Source organism: Oenanthe melanoleuca, chromosome 3, assembly GCF_029582105.1.
Source record: "Oenanthe melanoleuca isolate GR-GAL-2019-014 chromosome 3, OMel1.0, whole genome shotgun sequence".
Taxonomy (NCBI): Eukaryota; Metazoa; Chordata; class Aves; order Passeriformes; family Muscicapidae; genus Oenanthe; species Oenanthe melanoleuca.
In genome coordinates, this window is record NC_079336.1 from 84,474,760 (window position 1) to 84,495,444 (window position 20,685).

At 43.0% G+C, this 20,685-nt stretch overlaps 1 protein-coding gene across 4 annotated transcripts in view; it reads right to left on the reverse strand.

Annotated features, from left to right (window-relative positions):
* PPM1B (protein phosphatase, Mg2+/Mn2+ dependent 1B) overlaps nt 1–18,931 on the reverse strand; it is a 59,616-nt gene extending 40,685 nt beyond the window's left edge. For 2 of the 4 annotated variants that reach the window (XM_056488792.1, XM_056488790.1), the window contains exon 1: nt 18,138–18,229. The gene's annotated coding sequence lies outside the window, so the exon portion shown is untranslated. Of the gene's footprint in view, nt 1–18,137; nt 18,230–18,730 lie in introns of those variants that run through there. The other 2 variants (XM_056488793.1, XM_056488791.1) reach the window with 2 other exon arrangements.
* Between the last annotated feature and the right edge of the window lie 1,754 nt (nt 18,932–20,685).

Consider the following 20,685-nt stretch of genomic DNA (forward strand, 5'->3'; position numbering starts at 1 on the left):
CAGAGGAAGGACCTCCCCTCTCTCAAATAAGGCTTCTTTTCAACTTCTAACAATAAGTCTTAGGTATGAATGCACCGAAACTAAGCCATCACAGCAGATTTAAAAAACAAAAACAAAAACCAACCTGGCCACTGCTGATGTGCAGACAGTTACAGAAGGCATAAATTCTCCACCACACTACTTAGACACTTAGATCAATTAGTGGCTTTTTTTAGCCATGTTACCACTTGCTAAATTTATATACATCAGGAGTTAAATTAAATGCAGAAAAGGTAATTCAACACCACAATAAAATGACCAGCACGTTTAAATTGGTAACATAAGGAAACCAGTAGTATGAGCTGCCAAATATTAAGAGTTATGATGCTATAGGCATTTTAATGTTTACTGCAAAGCATGCAGCTTGGAAAGAGAATTCAGGCATCTGTTATGTCAAATTCCAGCCTACACACACAACCTTTCAAAAGAAGTACTTTAAGTAATACAGGAACTGAAGGCTCCAAATAGGAATTGTTAAAACAAATAGTTATTATTATATCTCAATTACAGTTTTAGAACATTTTTCCCTTTGTCTCTTCCAGGTTAAGATACTTCTTCTAGATACTAGCAGTTACTTCAGCAACAGCACCATTATTACTATTAACAGAATCAGCACGTAGAAATGCAAAGGCAACTAAAATTTTTTAAGAGGGTACATTTGTTTAGAAAGTAATTTCCTTATTGCTTATTGATTTATCACCTTCCTAAATCAACCCAATTTGATTAATTTCAGATAAGGCACACCTCAAAGCATTTTTAAGGCAGTTATAAGTGCTGAAGAGAAGCAGCTGATCCTACACGATACATAATTATGTACCCTCATACTGTAACAATCAATTCACCTGTAGTCATATGATATTCAATGCATAGTATGGTATGGAAAGTCATGTTTCAGATCACAGATGACTTGTCCAGACTATTCCAGAAAACACACTACTCTCCTCCCTGCTCTTTTACAGGATGCTCTACTTCCCATCAGGCCACAGAAACTTTTTAAAGAAGAAACCTAGTTAAAAAATTACTATCTCTAGGAACTGCAGAGTGAAGCAAGCTTCTGGCAGCAGGCTCCAGTAGCATTGCCTGGACACATGGAATCTTTTTCAAGTGTCGGCATTGAGGCTGACCTGCTTCATTTGTCACGTACACAAGAGTAGCTGGCAAGACACAGTCACTTGACAACTTGTAAGCTTTAAAAAAGCTTTGTCCAATTCATACCGCAACTTCAGTTCCACAATAAGTCACCTGGACTCACTTTTAATCAAGAGTTTAAACGCTCACTTTGCAATATATATTTTGATGCTGAAGTTTCAGATATCTCTATTGAGTAAAAACTGTTTTAATTTTGCCGCTCTACCAGTATCACAATACATGCTGAACTATACCTGCAAAAATTCAAAGGGCAACTCTGTCAGTAAGAATGTTAAAACCAACATACAAGAAGATCATGCCAATTTTCAAGAAATCAGAGAAGGTGCTTAAGGGCATGACATGCAGTCAATGCCATAATGACAGACATGACCAAGAGGATTCCAGGAAAGTTAGCATGTTAATAATTCAACATTCACATTATGCTACTCATCATTTCAGCCATCAGCTGCAGGCAAATCTAGATAATACAGATTAAAACACCATCTCCAGCTCCACCAAAGGTTACTACTGCTCCTGTACACTGCTGGCTGTAAGACACGCCCTTGGCTGGACTGAATAGTGATAGAAACATCTTAGCACAAAGACACATTTAAAAAACCATATTAATTGTAGCAAGGGGGCAAACACTCTATTCTGCCATCCCATTTATAAGACAACTCATCAAGATATTTTAAAATTATTTCTGTAAAGCTCATACCAGCCTTGCCACTTTACTACCATAAAGCTTAACTTGCATGTATTCTATACTAGTATAGCAAACTATCTGGACCCATAAAAACTAGGAATCCATAAAGTAATCATGGCACACAAAGGAATACTCTTAAGTATTCCAGCACTTGCAGAATGACAACTGAAAGAATCAGATTAATTTAGCAGTTTAAAAGAAAAGCAGACAATTAGCTTGGGGATTACACAAATAACTCAGTAAACCCTACTGCATAAAACAGACCCCCAGTCAAAAAAATATCAGAAATAGGTATGTGAATAGAAGACTGCTGATCTGAGCTTTCAAACAGATGCTGAACACAACATAACAAGTGCCAATTTCAGTAGGTTTCCACGCCCCCAAAACTGAAGAGCTGGCACTAGACAACCAGCTGCCTATATTAAGTGATACTTACACATTAGTCCTCAAAACATCTTCCACATCCTTCTGAACATCTCCAACACCACTTCCATGACTGGAGACCGTGGCCTTGTATTCTCTCTTCTATGCAAATACCTGCTCTGTAAAGGGATAGCTATGTGCTTCTCCAGTCTTCAAAGAGTGGTCTGGGTTGGAAATGACCTTAAAGACCACCTGGTTCCAACCCACCTGCCACAAGCAGGGACACCTCTTACTGGATCAGGTTGCTCAAAGCTCCATCCAGCCTGGCCTTGGACATGCACGATTTCTCCGGGCAACTGATTCCAGTGCCTCACTACCCTCACAGTAAAAATTTCTTCCTAATATTCAATCTAAACCCACCCTCTTGCAGTTTAAAGCCATTACACCTTGTCCCATTAAAGCACATTCTTGTCAAAACTCCCACTCCAGTTTTCTTGTAGGCACCCTTTAGGTACTGGAAGGCTGTTCTAAGGTCTCCCAAGAGCCTTCTCTTCCCAGCCTGAGCAACCTCAACTCTATCAGCTTTTCCACACAGGAGAGGTACTTCAGCCCTCTCATCTGCTTCATAGCCCCATATATATATATACAAATGTTTATATGTATACTCCACTTTTCCCTGAGAGTGGTGTGGGAATGACACAACAAACATTATTACCGTTTTGTTAAACTGTGCATGTAAGCTGAAGGCAATGGCATCACTGCTGAATAATACTAATGGCTCCAACTACTTGATTGTGCTCTAACTTGCAGAAAGGTGACAACTGAACAGGTGCTTGAAGCTATGGCTTTATTAAAAGAAATACATCTACCATTTCCTCCAAAATGCAGCAAACCTGCCCTCTAAATCCCAACTATTTCCTGATATTGTGAAAGTGACCGAAATATTACTCAAAAGTGTGTTCACTCTGCATTCACAGAGCATTACAATAAGCTCAGCACAGGACCAAAAAGGAGTTACTAAGACACTGCCAAATTAGTAAGACATGCCAAAACATGCAACTTAGTGTATCAGTGTTATAATTAGCAACACAATACTATTCAAACATTGCAATAAACATTAGCTACAAGTAGCAACCTACTTGACTATTTTAGTTAAGGAGCACAGCCAGAGTTAGCTTATATACGTCTATTATTAGTGGATTTCAACAGATATATGCAGAGGGATTTAATAAAGAGGGTTAGCATTCTGCAGGAATAGAACAGTTCTGCAAGAACTCAAACAGAACCATTTTGCCAAGTCTCAGAATTTATGCTTCGTGTCATCTGATCACGGACGATTTTCAAAGTCTTATCTTGAAGGCAGTACAAAAATAAAATTTCTTTCACATCTTTGTCTTTTTGATTAAGATTCACTTTAGAGACTTTTCCTTGTATATTGGAGTAAATAAAGCAGAAGAGTCTGTGAGTCTGAAACTAGTAAAATGGAAGAATTTACCAACTTCTCTCCTAGTTCAACACAATATTCAATAAAATCTCTAACTCAAATGCTTAATAGTAACAGCTAAACTGAAACTAATAAACTGCAAACCACTGGAAGAGGCCAAGCTAGACAGTAAGTTCCTATTTGTCTATGGCAATGCCACCAAACATCAAGTGACTACTTTTCACTTGTTAAAGATGAAAGTATGAAGTGATCTAAGACACCAACCATTTGATGGCCACAACTTGCCAAAAAATCTCCACTTTCAATACGTACCACCTTTACAGATGTCATATAAGCAAATCCATTTCCAAACCAGGAATGTGTAAACCATATGACAGGGAGAACCTGCATACAATTATACGTATGTACGGGCATTTAAGTGCAGAGATAATGGAGAAGTCTGGCATATAAATGCAATTGTTTACAGTAATATATCTACATCCTGGATGCCAAGGAAAACACTAAAAACTGAGATTTGAACTTATTTTAAAGCACAGAAACCATGACAAAGAAGCCTGCTACAGGCCACTATGGATTTCTTTAAAAGAACAGGCAGAACAAAGTTGCATTTCCCCCAAACCCATGAGAAGGGTTACCACAGTTAAACCCACCCTTCCTTCCCAGACCAGAATACTGTTTCTGCAGCAAGAACCTGCCTCCAGCACTGTCTGTTCTGGAAATCCTCTACATGTAGCACCTAAGATGATAGTTCACTTCCTTCTTTGTCCAGGCTTGTGAAAAGACACTAATCTCAGAAAAACTGAGATTTAGTTTCACTACCCAGCACAGGTAATGCTTTACAGATCACTTTGTTTTACCTCAAGGTTCGGAACACCAAAGGTAAGTGAGAAACAAAACATATGGATAACTATGGTGTTCTAAAACTTCATTTTTGATGCTGAAAAGGAGTATTTTTCCTTTCTTAAATTAAATGTTTATTCACTGAATGTACCTTGCTTATTCCAAGTGTACTCTATAGGCAGATTCTAAGTAACTACTGCTTAATACCAGAAACAGTCTGCAAGAGTAAGTGATCATGTTAAAACTATTTTCTTCAGTAGACAGGAGACCCTTGAGGAGCTCTAGCTGTAACTGCTGTCAGATGGAGTATGAACCGTTGACCAGCCACTCTTTAAAATGACTCCTCAACCAGTTTTCATTTGTCTAGCCATCCTCCCATTGAGACTATAAATAGCAGTATGCTGAAAGACACCAAAATGCCTTGCTAAAATCAAAATTTAAAAAAAAAAAAAAAAAAATTCCCTGCCCCATCCTCAGCTGAAGACCTAGTCATTTGACAAAACGCAGTTAGGCTGGTCAAGTACAACTGACCAGGGTGAAGCCAGGAAGACTGAAAATAGTCACCTTTTAAAAAATGTTTTTCTACATATTTATATAAACTACCTATTGATAGTGCTATCCAAATAAAGCAGCATTTAATGTTTTTATTAAGTGACACGGAAAGCCTTCTTTATTATATAACATAGCAAGGATGCCTGAAACAGCGAACAGGAACCATCTCTATGCTTCAACAATTTACAGAATTCAAATGTTCCGAAGCCTAAATACAAGAACTCTGTGCCTTACAAAAACCAAAACCCAGGCCTTGACATGTGAAACAGACATCAAACAATTCAGATTTTGTCTAGTTTTCAAAGTATTGGGCTACAAGACAGTAAACAGTAGAGGTTATAAAAGGGAAAACTTTGTCTTTATAACACTATCTAAAATTTATTACAGAAAGGGATGGCTGAGAAAGAGAAGCGAAAGAAGTAGAAAAGAACAGCAAATGACCAAGAAAACTCAAACACGTTTCACTATAAACATTGTAAAGAATTGCTACAATTCAGTTTGCTTCCATCCTTTCAGATAGCTTGAATTTCTCCCCAACCTTATTGCAAGAGACCTCCAAAACTGAACGAATACGGAAACTCCTGATCACAGAATCAGCCAGTGCCTGACAAACAACTGCAAACTCTATTCTTTACTGGTGATGACATTACTCATGTTTCACCCAAAATAGTTCAGTCCCTCTGCAGTTCATCAAAACCTAGGCTTGAAACAGGCGGTGGGTAAGATACTGTAACTGCACATTAAGCAGTGACAAACACCACAGTGGATGAGCTGAGGCAGTCCTCCTACCCCTAAGGAAATCTGCAAATGTGACAAAAAGCACAGAAAAACAGCTTGGCTTGCTCAGAAACTTTCAGACAAACTCCTTACCATGACCTTTGCTATGCAAAGTTTTGGTTTCTTTTGCATTCTCGTGTACCTACAGATATTCTTGTCAGCAAGTGCTGGTATTTAATTAAACCGGAATGACTACTATGAAGGGAGTCATATAAACATACAACCTGTAGCAGGCTATGCATTCGGGGAAAATCCATAAGAGGGGAATGGACCTTTTTAATTTAGTTATAATTGATGTTTTCATGTCAACATTTAATTCTACAGTCTTTTACTTTAGGACTGCAACATGATTGGTGACAGTACTAAGACTGCCACAGTTATGTGACTTCTCTATGGTCTTCAGCAGCAGTAATATTCCAAGTAAACACAGAACTTCCATTCACAAGATAGGTCATCAGGTATCCAAACCACCAGTGTCAAGAACCGACACTAGTAACTACACAAGAGCCTCATTTGAAACACCTCAGTGTGCGGTCTTACGGTAAGTGAGGCTAAGCTGAACTGGTAACTGCTGTAAGCTCACCTCCTGTCGCAGGTAGTTTCTACCCCAGCTTTGGCATCAGTTGCTCTCGTATCCTCATGCAGCAAGCTGATTCAAGTAGCTAAAAGAAAATTCATCTCAGCAATATGTACCCAACATGTGCACATTACCCAATTCTTAGCACAAGATGAGACATAGCCAAGTATCAACATGAGAAGGAAGAGGATCCCGCACATGGTCAGAAGCGGAAAACTGCAGAAATATAACAGCATTAACATACTTGGATAAATATACAAGAACCTCTTCCTTAATGAAACTCAGGATTATGCGTGGGTTCCAGAAGTAAATGCCTGAGTGTGTGCAGATGTCTAGCAAAAACTATTCTGTACCATATCAACACTGAGAAGTGGTGAAAAACCAAACTATTCTAACAACCTTGAACCTTTAAAGAGAGGAATACCAGACACTCACCAACTGGGTAGCATGCAGCAAAAATCTGTTTGGGTAGAGGGAACAAACTCTCCATAATAACCGACAAAACCAAAGCTGCATTATGTACGGTAAGTGACTCAGCTATACCCATTGTTTTTAAACAACTACGAAAACGAAATAGCAGTGCCTGGCTGACAAAGAAGCTGATGTACCTAGTGCCCAGCCCTCTCACCAAAGTAGCATAAGAGTTCATGACTAGAAACTAACACAGAAGCAGCAAAACTTCAACTGAATGACATGCTTGCCACATGAACTCTCCTATCTAGAGAATTTTGAAGGCACAACCCTTTGGCCGTTGGACCTAATAAAGTTTATTGCTTTTTTCCCCTCTTAATGTAAAAATTAATCTGGGGTCACATCAGCTCACTCTTACTTTTCCTTCTTGGAACAAAGCAGTTCAAAGTACATCTTTTCAGTCATCCAAAGACCTTATAAGAATCTTTGCTTCTTCAGTAGCCGTGATGCAAGCCTACCAATTCCATGACACCTTAAATCCATAAAGCACTAAGTTTGTCCACTATCTGCAGGACTTTTTACACAATTCAGGGCAAAAAACCCAACAACTTGCACAGCTCAGGAAAATGCACTATAGACTAAATCTTCTCTCATTCCCCCCAGTCCTTCTCAAGAGTGGATTCAACAGGAGAAAATAAGTCCAAAGAAACCAAACATAAACAAAAATAAGGATAGAGAAAAAAGACTAATAGCAAGAAGCTCCTCCCCATCTCACCCAGAAATGTCAGTGATCAATTTTTACTTGTTGGGTTTTACTCATGCCAGTATCAAAAAGAGTCAAGATACCTCTGAAAGGCAAGCAGATGTAGTGGCAGGCAGCAGAACTTGGTAATAAAAGGCAGTGCAGTGTATGTGCTGATAAAAATCTTTAAAATTATGTACAGACAAAGAACAAAAAACAGATCCTCATGATGAGAACAAGTAGGAATACTCCTCGATGAATACTGTGCTCTGCCTACTCAAATATTTTCTGGATTAGCTGAAGTTACCAGTGAATTTATGCAGTAAGTTCTTGAGAAAGCATTGTAATTTTCTTCCTTACCAGGACACGACTTTTCACGTCCTCTCCTGACTTTACTTCAGTTTCTCTCTTGCAGTAACGGCATCACACTTTGACTCAGGGAAACACTGACTGGAAAAAGCCAACTTCTGAAATTGGAACTAAATGAACTGCACAGAAGAAAGGTTGCCCACAGGTAGACCTGGTTCACCACTTACTGTACTAGCGGTAGCTGAAGATGCCGATTACTAAGAAGATAAATAGAGAAAAGGATGATGGAGTTTCCAATACAGTGTTCTAGAACCATTACTTGACTTTAGAAAAAGGCTTTAAGCACAAATCTGACAACTCACGACAGATCTAAGCTGTCAGATGTGCTTTGTATGCAAGAGCTTGTTTTAATCAGTGCTCCAATAAACAAACAAACAAGGCCTTTGGAGGAAGGGACAACAGGGAGAGACCTATTAACAAGTTTTCCACATTATCTTTCTGTTCTTTGTGAAATTTGACAACATTATCAGGTTTCAAGTCTGGACAAACCTTAAGATACCTACCCAAAAAATCACTTACTTCAGTTACGACATTGCTACCCCAAGTTTTGTTCATACAAAACACATCTGAATCTCCTAAGCCTGAACAAAACAGGATGGCAAAAAAAGATTACTTCCAGCAGTAACTGAGCCCTACATTCCCTCTCTACAGATTCAGATACACAGAAAACTTCAGACTGAAACCAGTGTGGTTGTTAAACGCATCTGTGAAGTTTTCAAGGATTTTCCCAAAATCCTTTTTTCCAAATATTAATTAATAAAGTACAATTGCAGAGTACCTTCCATAGTGATATTTTTCTAACCATGTTAAACTGCCATTTGCAACATCAGCAACCAAGCTTATTTCAAGATCCTGAACTATAATGGAATTGTATTTCTTCCCCTCTGACTCCAGAAGTACAGAAGCACTTTCACTTCATGTTAAAAGATCATGAAAGTGTTTCAATTGTTTGTAACCTTATCCTCTTCCCTCTAAAAGTAGATATGCAAAGTTGACAGCATTCTTTTTTTCCTTTAAATTAAAATAATACTGTAACAATAGTCAAAATCACAAAATAAACTGTTTTCTTTAACAACAGCTACTATACTTGAGTTCACTCAATATTTTAGAGAGGTTCTCCGGCCTGGAATTACTTGTGTTTGGTATGTTACAAACCAGCTATCGATCTTCAACAGCTCTTAAGCTCCATTATTTTCACACTCAAATACTGTAAGAAGACATAATAATACAGACATGGTTCAGCATAAGACAAACCAAAGGCCAAACAAAAGTAAAATAAATGTATTGTTTACTATGATATAAGAGTAGGACATGAAACACCACTGGCACTATAGCAGATTCCTAACTATCCTTTCCTTCCACATCACATTCAAGCCTAATTATTGCTTCAATTTTAAAACACAGGAAAAAGTTAAACTATCACTTCTATCACTTATGGAAAAACAGATGAGCTCTTAAGGCCTGCCTGCAGAGGAGACTGCAGAGCTATTTTACTCTAGCAAACACTGTGAAACATCTCTTTCCAGTGTAATCATCCACAAAAGTGGTATGCTTGTCTTTTCCCTGATCCCACAAATTACTTGTAAGAGACAGACACATTGAACTGCTTCCAGTGTCTTTACACTGCTAGAGATGTACAGAATGTAAAAGAGGGCTAGAAGGAAAACCTCACACAAAGCAAACAATTCCTATTATTAATACATTTCTTTTAAACTACTGAATGCTTATGAACTGGAGGTTATCTTTTGAACAGCAGCTTGAATTGTAGTGCATTTATGAAGGATTTACAGAACGGGTTTCATACTACCCTCTTCCTCCCAGCTCTAGCTATTGTTTTCACAACATTCTTTTCAAATTGCTTATGTATAAAACCTCTATTATTTGAAGTCTTGTGCACAACCTTCTACTTGTTTAGATAACTACTCCTTAGAGTAACATAATCAGACACAACCTAGGCTTTGGACGCGTCCAATAAATTCATCCACCAGTGTAAGCAATCAGCAAAGAAAAGAGCAGGAAAGACATTATCTTGGAGAAAAGTGAAACAAAGAAAGCCCTTGCTTCTCTTGCTGTAGTATGTCTCCTGGACAAGCGATAAAGGCACAGAAAACATGACAAGCTAGCAAATGGATAAACATCCCATCTGAGGAGTCCATTTGATACATGTATATGCATTAGTCCCACAATTACTGAATACCACTCATTGAGTGTAAATCCCACCTGTAATTAGACATTGTTAATAACCTCTTTAGAGGCGTCACTTCAGTTCTTACTGACAACACCCAAAGTGAGGCATTTGTGAGCCTTAACAGCCTGTACTGTGCACTGGGGCTCTCTTGAGCTAGATGGAGCTTTACTTTCCAAGATGAGGGACCGAACACTATCTGGGGGAGTCACTGGACTACCTCTGCAAAGTCTGGATTCAAGTTTTACAACACCTGAAACAAAAAAAGAACTTCATGTTTCCTTTGAACATGAATACTCAAAAAAAGGTACCCTTTTAGTGAAAAGCTAGCTATAAACAATTTTTATCAAACGTTCCACAGAGAAGCAAGCTTCATGTCAGACACCAGAAACCAGTGCCTGCAACTACTACCATATCTGAAGAGAAGTCCTGTGCACAAGCTAGTATGCAGAGTACCTTTTGACCAGAATAAGATTTTCCTGTCAGGAACCAGAACAAATAGTAGAGACATATTTTATTACTATACTAGGTAAAGAGAGCAGGAGAAGAAAGGACACAGAAAAAACCCTGAGTAATATCTGCGCTATTTTCTCTTTCATTGAAGGCAGTGCTTTGAGTACAGACCCGCTTCAAACAGAAGCAAAGGGAACAATTTCTTCAGCTTTATACACTGAAGACAGAACTCTCAAAACAGCCCACAGTACCACACAGTTTCAGTATGGTACTTCTCATCTGAAAAGTTTCAAAGCACATGACAGTTTCAGCAGTTTTTCAAGGTCACAAGGGCAATCACAAACACAAGTCCCTGCCCCCTCCAATTGCTAATCCACCACCCTTTAAATCCAGTCTAGCTGTACTCCCAGAGACTTATGCAATGTGAAAGCCCTCATTCACTTCTCTCCTAGAACCACGGTCCAAAACTACATGTGGTACCATATATGCAGCTGCAATATATAAAGGCAACTTCACACTTGTCAATACTTATTTTGATGTGGTTTAACAAGCATGTTGAATACTCTCAAGAATTTTATCTGTCTTACAGAGAAGAGATTTTCAGCATCCCTTAAGAAGCTGCCATGAACACAATTTCCTATTTCTAGATATGTTCCCTGAAATGTTGAGGGGAATATACTTTTAACTCTTTTGGAATAAACTTTAAACAGTGATAATTATTTTTTTAAAAACGGACAACCAACCACATGCACAACCAGAAAAACAAGAAATAATACTAGCAGAAGATAAAATCCCAGCAAGCCAAGCTATAGTGCATGTTGTTTGTGTCCCCACAGTTTCACTGAAATACAACTCAAAAGTTTACACAAGGGTAAATATTTCACAAATTATCAGGTCCTGTGACTTTTGTGAAAATAAACAGTCACATCAAGGAGAGACATCCAAACTAGTGCCCCTAAGGACAAGTGCAGCAGAAGCTCAGCTGTTTTAGGAACACAATAGTCCCATACAGGACAGGCAGTGCCCCAAACACATGAGAATACTTACAGAACTCACAACACCCTACACCCAGAAAAACCCAACCACAAGACATAAAGCCACAGGAAGCCAGGCTTCATAACTTGCTGCTCACTCAGCTAGTTTCATTCTTGATTAACTGAAGTAAAACCATGAAATAACTACTTTACAGAATTTATTGTAGTTTTACCACCAGTCATTTGCACACAAAATTTTAAAACCTGGGGCAATAATTTGGGAATAGATATTCAGTTACCAGTCAAAACAAACAAGCAATCCTTAGTCAGTTTCTGCAGGTCTGGCAAAACTTAGGAAGCAGCAGAGGTTAGAACTCACTCCCCTTGCATAGCTCAGCACCCTCTGCAGTGCTCTCACATGCCTTTTGGAAACCCAGTGGTACAGCTGTATTGGCACTTCAGTCTGAGTTAGGAGAACACGTTTGAAGTAAATCTGTCGCCCACTTCCTGTATGTTGGTTCACATCTCATAGAAGTTTCTGAACACGTGATCTGAACATCTCCAAGACTAACCTACATCAAAACTCTGGGAAAGCTTGTAACATACTCAGCCCACAGAATGAGACCACAATTAGTCTAAAATAAACCCCACAAAGTACACACACTGGGGACACCAAGACTACCAAACTTACAGCTTCACTCTACAACCTTCTTCAAGCGCAGCACACTGCCTGCTAAAGTAAATATAATCTATGTGGCAGATACTGTTCATTCATTTATGACCGCCTCAAGCAGCAGGAAGTAAACCCACAGACTTAAGCTGCCAACGTGCACCTCAAAAGCCCTAAAAAGGAGGACTGCACTGGGTGCTCCTTTTTCTGGAGTAATGACAGCAGCAGTGTATCACCACTCATCTGCTATTGTTTTCACCCCTCCACACGTTAGGAGTTTCAAAAGGTAGTGGGATACTCTATAAAAGCTTTCTGAATAAAGAAAAAAACAACGCACCCAAGATCTACATACTTCACGCATCACCTACAATTACTGTTTTATAAAACTTTTCAAATAATATTGAAAACTCAACTTAATCAAAGGTTCCACTGGAGGTGGTGATAGGAAAGGAAGAGCAGCATGCACTTTTTATGCTTTTTATGACTTGCACATCAGCTTAACCAACAAAGCCACTCAGAACAGAGGGGTTTTTTCTTTTTGAATAAGCTGACCAACATATTCATTGTTTCACTTGAATAATCAAAACATCAGTTCTTTACAAATAGTTCCATCACTGTGATGTTCTCTCTGGTTACCAATTTTTATTCTTCTATAAAATTTTAAACAGAAGATAATGAGTTTCAAACATATACCTGCCTTTAGCAGGACCAACAAGCTGGTGAGAACAGGCCAAAGCAATACTGCATGAAAAACTTACAATAACATGCTACCTCCTCTGCTCAAAAAATCCTTATCTTCTTACTTCATTACCTCCTTGATAAAAACAATTTATTCATATGCTAACCATGCAGGGCCACATTTGCTCTACATGCAGTAAAGGTCAAGTTCCTACACTGGGGTACAGACACAAAAGTAGGATTATTGAAGATGACATTTTCTGTTAACACACTAATCCCATGAAAACAGCAAAGAACGAATGACACTTTCCTTTGTGATTTAACTGGAAGTTTGTGGTTATTGACATGCCATTACCATAGTCACTAAAGAGCCATCTTAAACTCCCCAGCAGCCCACTCTGAAACATCCTTAAGCGATGTTCTTCTTATCTGTTTCATGTTAACTCTTGTGAAAACAGAATAAAGCATCTAGTTGTACTACTTGTTTAAAAGAAAACTCAATGAATAAAGTTATTTCCTATCAAAGATGAAGAGAACCCATGCCAGGAGATAGTAATGTAGTGACATCATAAAATGACACACTGAAGTAATGTTAATGAGAAACTAATGGTGCACAGGGAAAAAAAGAGTGATGGATAACATTTTTCACAGCAGAACAAAAATACCTGGGCCTGAGTAATTTCCTTCAAAATTATAAGTAAGGCTGCTGTCTGCTAAGACAATGAGTCTTCCCTTCTGTCATCATTCATCATTAAAACATCTTTGTGCTTTCCCTCCCAACACAGGGTTTTCCAGGAGCCAGAAGACTAATTTAACCACTCACTGGCAACCATTATGTTTCAACATGCCACTAAAGTCTCAAGAAACTGAGATGAACTGAACTGCTCATCTCAAGAAACTAGAGATGAGTTGCCCCAGCTCAGTAATTTCTTACCATCTCATGAAGATTTTCAGACCCGTCTTCTTCTGGAGTGATGAACTCTTCCAAATATTTATCTGACTTTATCATATCATACAAATATAAATTTGTACAAGGCTTAAGCAAATTATAAGCAGTTTGAACAAAGTTTCCCACACTAGACATCTGTCTAAGGCTAAAAGACATCATCCAAACAGCCAAGGAGTTTTCAAAGTTGTTTGTTAAGTAAAAGCAGTACTGATAATCTTTCTGGAAACTCTGCATCCTTGTTCTTACATCAGGGATCATCTTTCAGTTTCTCTTTTCTGAGCTTCTCTAGTCAGAGGTCATTCTATTTGGGTGCCTTTTTTTTTTCTTTAATTAAGAAGCTGCAATTACTGGTCCAGATTTTGACATTAAATTCCCAAACATTTTATGTATAGCAGATACACTGGAGGTTGGGGCTAAACCTGACCCCGCTAAGATGCATAAAACATTTATGCTGCATTCACACTGCTAACACAGTGAGAAAGAAGTCACAATTCACACCCTGTACAGCTGTAAGCCAGATCATGAAAACCATCAAGCATAAACCGAAGCACAGAATTAAAAAAGTAATACATAAGGAAGGAACCAAGACAGCAAAAGTTTTGATTTCAACAGTTTTCCAGAGAAATCACCACTGCTCTACTCCAATTTACTGAGAAGAACAATACTCAGATTGAATCACTTCAGTTGCTAAAAGGCCCAAGATCTGAAGAATGCTTCTTTTTCACAGGGAAGTGCAGCACTGAATTCAGAAATCAGGGGACAAGTGACAAGAACTAAAAAAAACCAAACCCCAAACCAAAGACAACATATTTGATTAAGGTAGTGGACAGAAAGAATCAATACTAGGGAAAAAAAACAAAAACTCAACAACTATGGACACAAAGATATGCATGGCCTGTTGCAGTAATCACTCTTCACAGTCCAAACATGGTGTCTCAACTCATTCTTTCACCAAGGCTTTCCCATTCGCTTGGAAGAGATGATGCTTGTAAAAACCAGTGATTAGCTAATTATCTTCCAGTGCTGACTGGAAAAGAACAGCCATTTCCCACTTCCTAAGCTGCAGCAGTAGACCTATATGGCAGCTTCAAGCATTCCTACTGGACTGATGATGCAAGGCACTGCCAAATGATCAATTTCCATTTTTAGTGGCGTTTTTTAAAAAGAAATAATAATTAAAAAAAAACCAAACAAGACCAAACCAAGGAACAGAAACCACATCAACAAGCCAAGCCCACCCTACCCCACCCCACCGAACACTTATGGCAGCACTCAGCAAGGTGTGCTGCAGTTTGCTCCATTTAAGGAGGACATTCAGTACTCACCAAACACTGCTCTATGCACATTCCCATCTCCTGCTGCAATCTAAATAAGATTTGCTCCAAAGAGGAGCAAATACTTCATAAACAGAGGTTTTTGCATCCACTACTAAGAGCATATTTTAGTGCCTTTCCCTTCTGTAATATGGAAGCAACACAGTGAAGTAAGAAATCCTCTCAACTCTCCACTGGACCCCTGAGAGCAGTAGTTTTTGACAGTAAGCACGTGAAACAATTGTTCAACACACAGATTTCACAGGCCTGAATTTCAATTGTAATAGGTTTTTATTTCTTGAGATAAGTTTACTAAGTCAGAAGCACACATTGGTGGTTATCACTGGAGAAGTTTAAAAGACCAGTGCACACCAGGACAAGAAGAGAACTGGATTGTCCAGGATAACTACAGGACAACTCATTCCTTTCTCTCATTCCTTACGTCACTAACTGATCACCTCATGGCTACCACTATAAAAGAAAAATGGGTTCTCAGCACCCTCTGCGCAGCCCTCTCCATACTACGTTAATTACATTTCCCTCATCCTGATGTTGTGTGCCTTAATTAGATCACTGCCCTATGTAACAGCCTCCTCTAAATATCAGAACAAATATCTAAATATCAGAACAACAGATGAGGGGCTACACAGACAAATAGAACATTCTATCCCAAACCTGCAGAACATGGGATACACACATGTAATTACTCTTCATTTCCAACTGATCCAAGCAGCTTTCCATTCTAAATGGATCATCTCTTCACAAATCTCTGACCCTCAAGTGTTGATGCACTAACCCTCTCTCAAACACAAGTATACATCCAGTGCAGAAGATTTCATACATTCTGGATATGCAAACTCAGTTAAGGTATAGAAATTGCATGTAATAAATACCTATAATGGATGTACTAGAGTCCCTGCGCTCACACACACAGAGGACCTTGTCTATCTATACCATATTAAGTGCTTTTAGTTAGCTGCTGACCTGTCAACACCATTATGAGAGCTAGTTTCAGCAAAAGTTTACCCTTGAAGTTAATGGTCAATTTATCCAGTGAAACAAACAAAACATAATAAACAAACAAAAAAGCACTTTACCAGAAACCTCTTGACTGTCATGTAACCTCCTTTAATCCAGTAATAGTCATGACATTACTAAAATACATCATCATTGGAATTCACTTTTTTCATTTTCACCAGGTGTCATAACTGTGAAATACTTCTCTCCATACTACGAGCAGCAAAGAATCCCCACAGCCTCCAACCTGTACAGGACCCTGGAGCCAGTTCATCATCCCTCCCCCATGCCATTTCAACTTTTCGTAGCCTCAGCCAAAAACGCCTGCCTCCTCTCTATGCACAGACTAACTAACTCAGCAATAGGAAAACTCCAGTTTCCCTATTGCACAAATACCATTCCCCTGATACACACGTGTATACATAGCCTAACATAATCTTCACCCTGTATACAAATTCACCCTTCTCCCTGTTTTCAACCGTATCCAAATATCCACCCAAGCCCCCTTACTTTCCTATAGTCCACAGTCATCCTTGAAAGTACCTACAAGAAGACAGTGTTGATGACCTAGTAGCCAGAAATTGAGCGTGCCTGATACCTGTCAAAAACATATGTAACTACAGTTCTATAGCTCCCCAGCATATGCACAGACTTTTCTCCAAAAAGTGCTATCACGATCCCAACATGGGGCATCTGCTATATGTTTTCCCATTCGTATTCCATGGGCCAAACAACAAATTTCCATTTCAGTACAGGTGAAACATCAACTCACAGTACCCCTCAAGTCCCCAGGACACAGACCACGTTGCTTGATGCTCTAGCCCATCTCCACACAGCAGAGCTCACCGAGCTGGTGACAGCCGGGCATCTCTCTCAGCTCCCAGTGTGAGCAGCAGACAAACCAAAGCACAGCAGTAGGAACACGCATGACTTGCTGTCCACATACCAGCTCATATTACACACGAAGGTCTCGCACATTAAGCCTAACCACACTGGCCACGAAACAAAACAAGTTCAGAACCCTGTAGCAACCTGTTACCACTGTGCCTGTAACTCGTACACAGGCTCCCCTACCACCCAAAGCTTCCCTCCTCCACAGCCTTTAGATGCCTGCCAACTTACCACCTTACTTCTCACAACACACAGAAGGCTGTTTACCCATTACTCCTAAATCCACAGGTCTTCCTGTACCACTACTCCCAAACACATGCGGTTTCACTCACCACCTGCATCCCCACGGTATAAACATAGCCCTCAACCTACCGTAGCACACAAAACAAGACAGGTACAGATTTTTCTAGCTGCCTCCAACTCAACTCATCAAAATGACTCCCTCCTTCCGAGAGAGGTATTATTGCAAATTATAGTAAAAGCATATCCATTGGGTTCGCACAACCAGCAAGCTTCGAACTACGAGCAAGAACTGCCTTCAACTGCTTTCTTCTAAACACTCCCAGGCACTGCCCATCTGCCGGGGATTTCACCCCGGTTCGTCACAAACACCCAGGCCTTACGGCAGCTTCTCCCCCCGACACCGGGGCCGTGCCCGCCGCTCGCACCTTCCCCCACCCGCACAGCCCGTCGGTGCCACGGGCCCGGCCCGACACTCCCCAGGGCTCGGCCGATGCACGTGCGCGGCCCGGCCCCCCGGCCCGGCTCCGGCCGCAGCCGCCGCCACACGCCGGACACCTCCGGCGCCTTCCCCGGTGCCACCCACGGGCGGCCGGGCCCGCCGGCTCCCCGGCCCCAGGGCCGAGCGGGGCCTTGGGCCGTGGCAGCGCGGCCCCGGCCCTCTCTTCTCCCCGGCGGGAGGAAGGCGGAGGCCGGGCCTCGCGGCGCCCGCTCGCTCCCCGGGGCGCACCCGCCGCACGCCGCGTTCGCTGCCCCCACCGGCGCCGCGGCCCGCCCGCTCAGCCCCTTCCCCCGCTCTGCCCCGGCCGCTCTCTCTACCTGCGTGCCCCGCGTCCCCCGGCGCCCGGCGGCGCTGCGGGGCCCGGCGCGGGTGCGGGCGGTGCTGGCTTGGGCTCAGGCGCGCGCCGCCCCGCGCTGGCCGCCGCCGGCCGCCGCCGCCGCCCGGTCGCGCACTCGGAGCGCCGCCAGCAGCGCGGACATGTTGGAGCCACCGTCCCCCCGCCCGCGTCACCGCGCTCGGGAGAGCCGGGCGGGGCCAAGCTCACCCCGCCCGCCCCGTTCCGCCGCCCATTGGCCGTCGGCCCCGTCGGCACAGCCCTTCCTCGCTGTCATTGGTAGATGCGTTCGCCGCTCACACGCAGGCCCCGCCCGAAAGCTTTTCTCTGATTGGGTCTCTCCCTTCTGCTTTGGTAACTATTGGCTGCGGCTCTCGTCAATCAAGACGACAGCGCACGGACTCCGTCGTTCTCCGCACATTTTTTTCCCCGGCCTCGCAGCCCCGGGCAGGTCTGACGGAAGCGGCTGTCAGCGAGCGCCCTCGCCCCTCCCAGCCTCCCTCCCGCCGCCACATCCCCTCCCTCCCGGAGGCGCGGTTTGCCTGCAGGCCATTGGCTCCCAGCGCCGCCACTCACGCAGCCTCTTTCGCCCTGGCCGCCGCTTCGCCAAGGGGGCGTGAGCCGACCCGCGGGTGTCTTCTCCTGATTGGCCGCCTCCCCTGCCAATCAAGCTCGGCCGGCGGGGCAGCGGAGAGCGGCCCTGACCGCGCGCCGAGCCGCTCCGCACGGCGATTGGTCGCGGGGCGGGCGAGAGGCGCGCGACCTCCCCCGTGCCCCACGGGGGGCAGTGGGGAGTACCCGTATGTGCGCGCGATTACATCACCGCCAGCCAATCAGGGCGCGTGGGGGCAGGTGTCCCTCCCGAGGGGGGCGGGAGCCGCTGCTCCTCGAACGGCCCGGCCGGCGGGAGCTGGGGCTGCTGCCGGCGCCGGTCAGGGATGCCGGGGCTGCTGGTGTTACCGCACCAAAGAGCGAGGCTGGACGTGTCTGGGTCCTCTGCGGTCTGCCCGCGGGGCTCCAGCGCCGTGTCCCGGCTCAGGGCACGGAGGGGCCGAGTGAGGCGTCTCGCCCTTGGTACCCCACCGAGCCCTGCTGAAGAGTAGAATCATTGAATCACAGAATCGATTAGGCTGGAAGACTTGAGTTCATCGAGACCAGCCCGTGACCAAATACCACCACGCAACGAGACCATGGCACCGAGTGGCACATCCATGTTCCCTCAAACATATCCAGGGATGGTGACTCCACCACTGCCCTGAGCAGCCCCCAATGTCAATGACATTCCAATGTCTAATCTCCCTTTCTGTGGATAAATTCTTCCTGATGCCCAGCCTAAACCTGCCCTGGCAAAGCTTGGGGATCTTTCCTCTCGTCCTGTCACTCCTTGCCCGGGAGAAGAGGCCGATCCCCACAGCCTCCTTTCACTGCGCTAGAAGGTGATAAGGTCACCCCTAAATCTCCCGCTAGCCCTGAGTCACGGCAGGTGGGAAGGCAGGAATGGGCAGCTGCTCCCGGCCCGGCTGCAGCGACAGCCTCGCCGCGGGAGGCCGTAATGAACACCCCGAGGGCCCGCCTGCCCTTCGGCCTCTTTCTTGCCCCAAACCAAAACTGTTTGTTCAGGAAAGAACATGAAAATCTGTCTGATCCCTCGTAATCCCGTGCTATTCCCACCTTTCCCAGTCGATGGCTGGCTGAAGCCAGCTGCGGTTCACCTCGCTGGAGAGGCACCCGCTCCTGCCCCTCCGTAGCAGCTCTGTAGTTCAGCTGCTACAGTCATATCCCACAGGCTTTCCTGGGAAGCTGGATATCCTTGCCTCACACTCCCGAGAACCCAGACTTTAACGTGCTGTGGAAATGGCACACCAATTCCCACACCATAGTTGGCTGATGCCCTCGTCCCTTGCCTTACGCTGAGGTGTTTCCTCCCCACACACATTCACATAGGCGTGGGTGAACATCCATCACATGCAGGACTTGAGACCACGGCTTGAAACACTGTTTGTTGCGTACAGCATTTTTATTTATTCTCCTATTTATATTCTGCAGTGTTTACAAAAGGAACTGACTCTGAAAAAGATGGGAGCTTTTCTTTCTGGAATTGAAATTCTCTCCCAGTCTTCCACATAGGCACACGATGGGATTATTTTTCCAGGGCCTCTGGAGTTATGTCCACAGTGCAGAAAATACCATGCAGCTTTTACCTCCGAGGTCATCGCACCAGCACTCACTTTTCAAGGTTAGAAAATCCTTGCACAGAGCTCTGAGGGTGCTTTTTCGCTCAGGTGACTGATGCAGCCACGGCTCTAAGAGCCGAAGCTTCGCTTTCTGTGGGTTCAAATGCATCTGCTCCACAGCGAGGAGATGGGATAGTTCATCCCTGTGTGCCAGTGCTGCTTCCCACAGCTCCCTACCAGCTGATAGAGCTGAATGAGAACGAAACCCAGATTGCCTCAGCACAGGCACTCGTGAGCCCGTTCAGAAAGAGCCAGAATGCTGAGACTGCGGTTACCCTTCTGTCATAGAAAACTTGC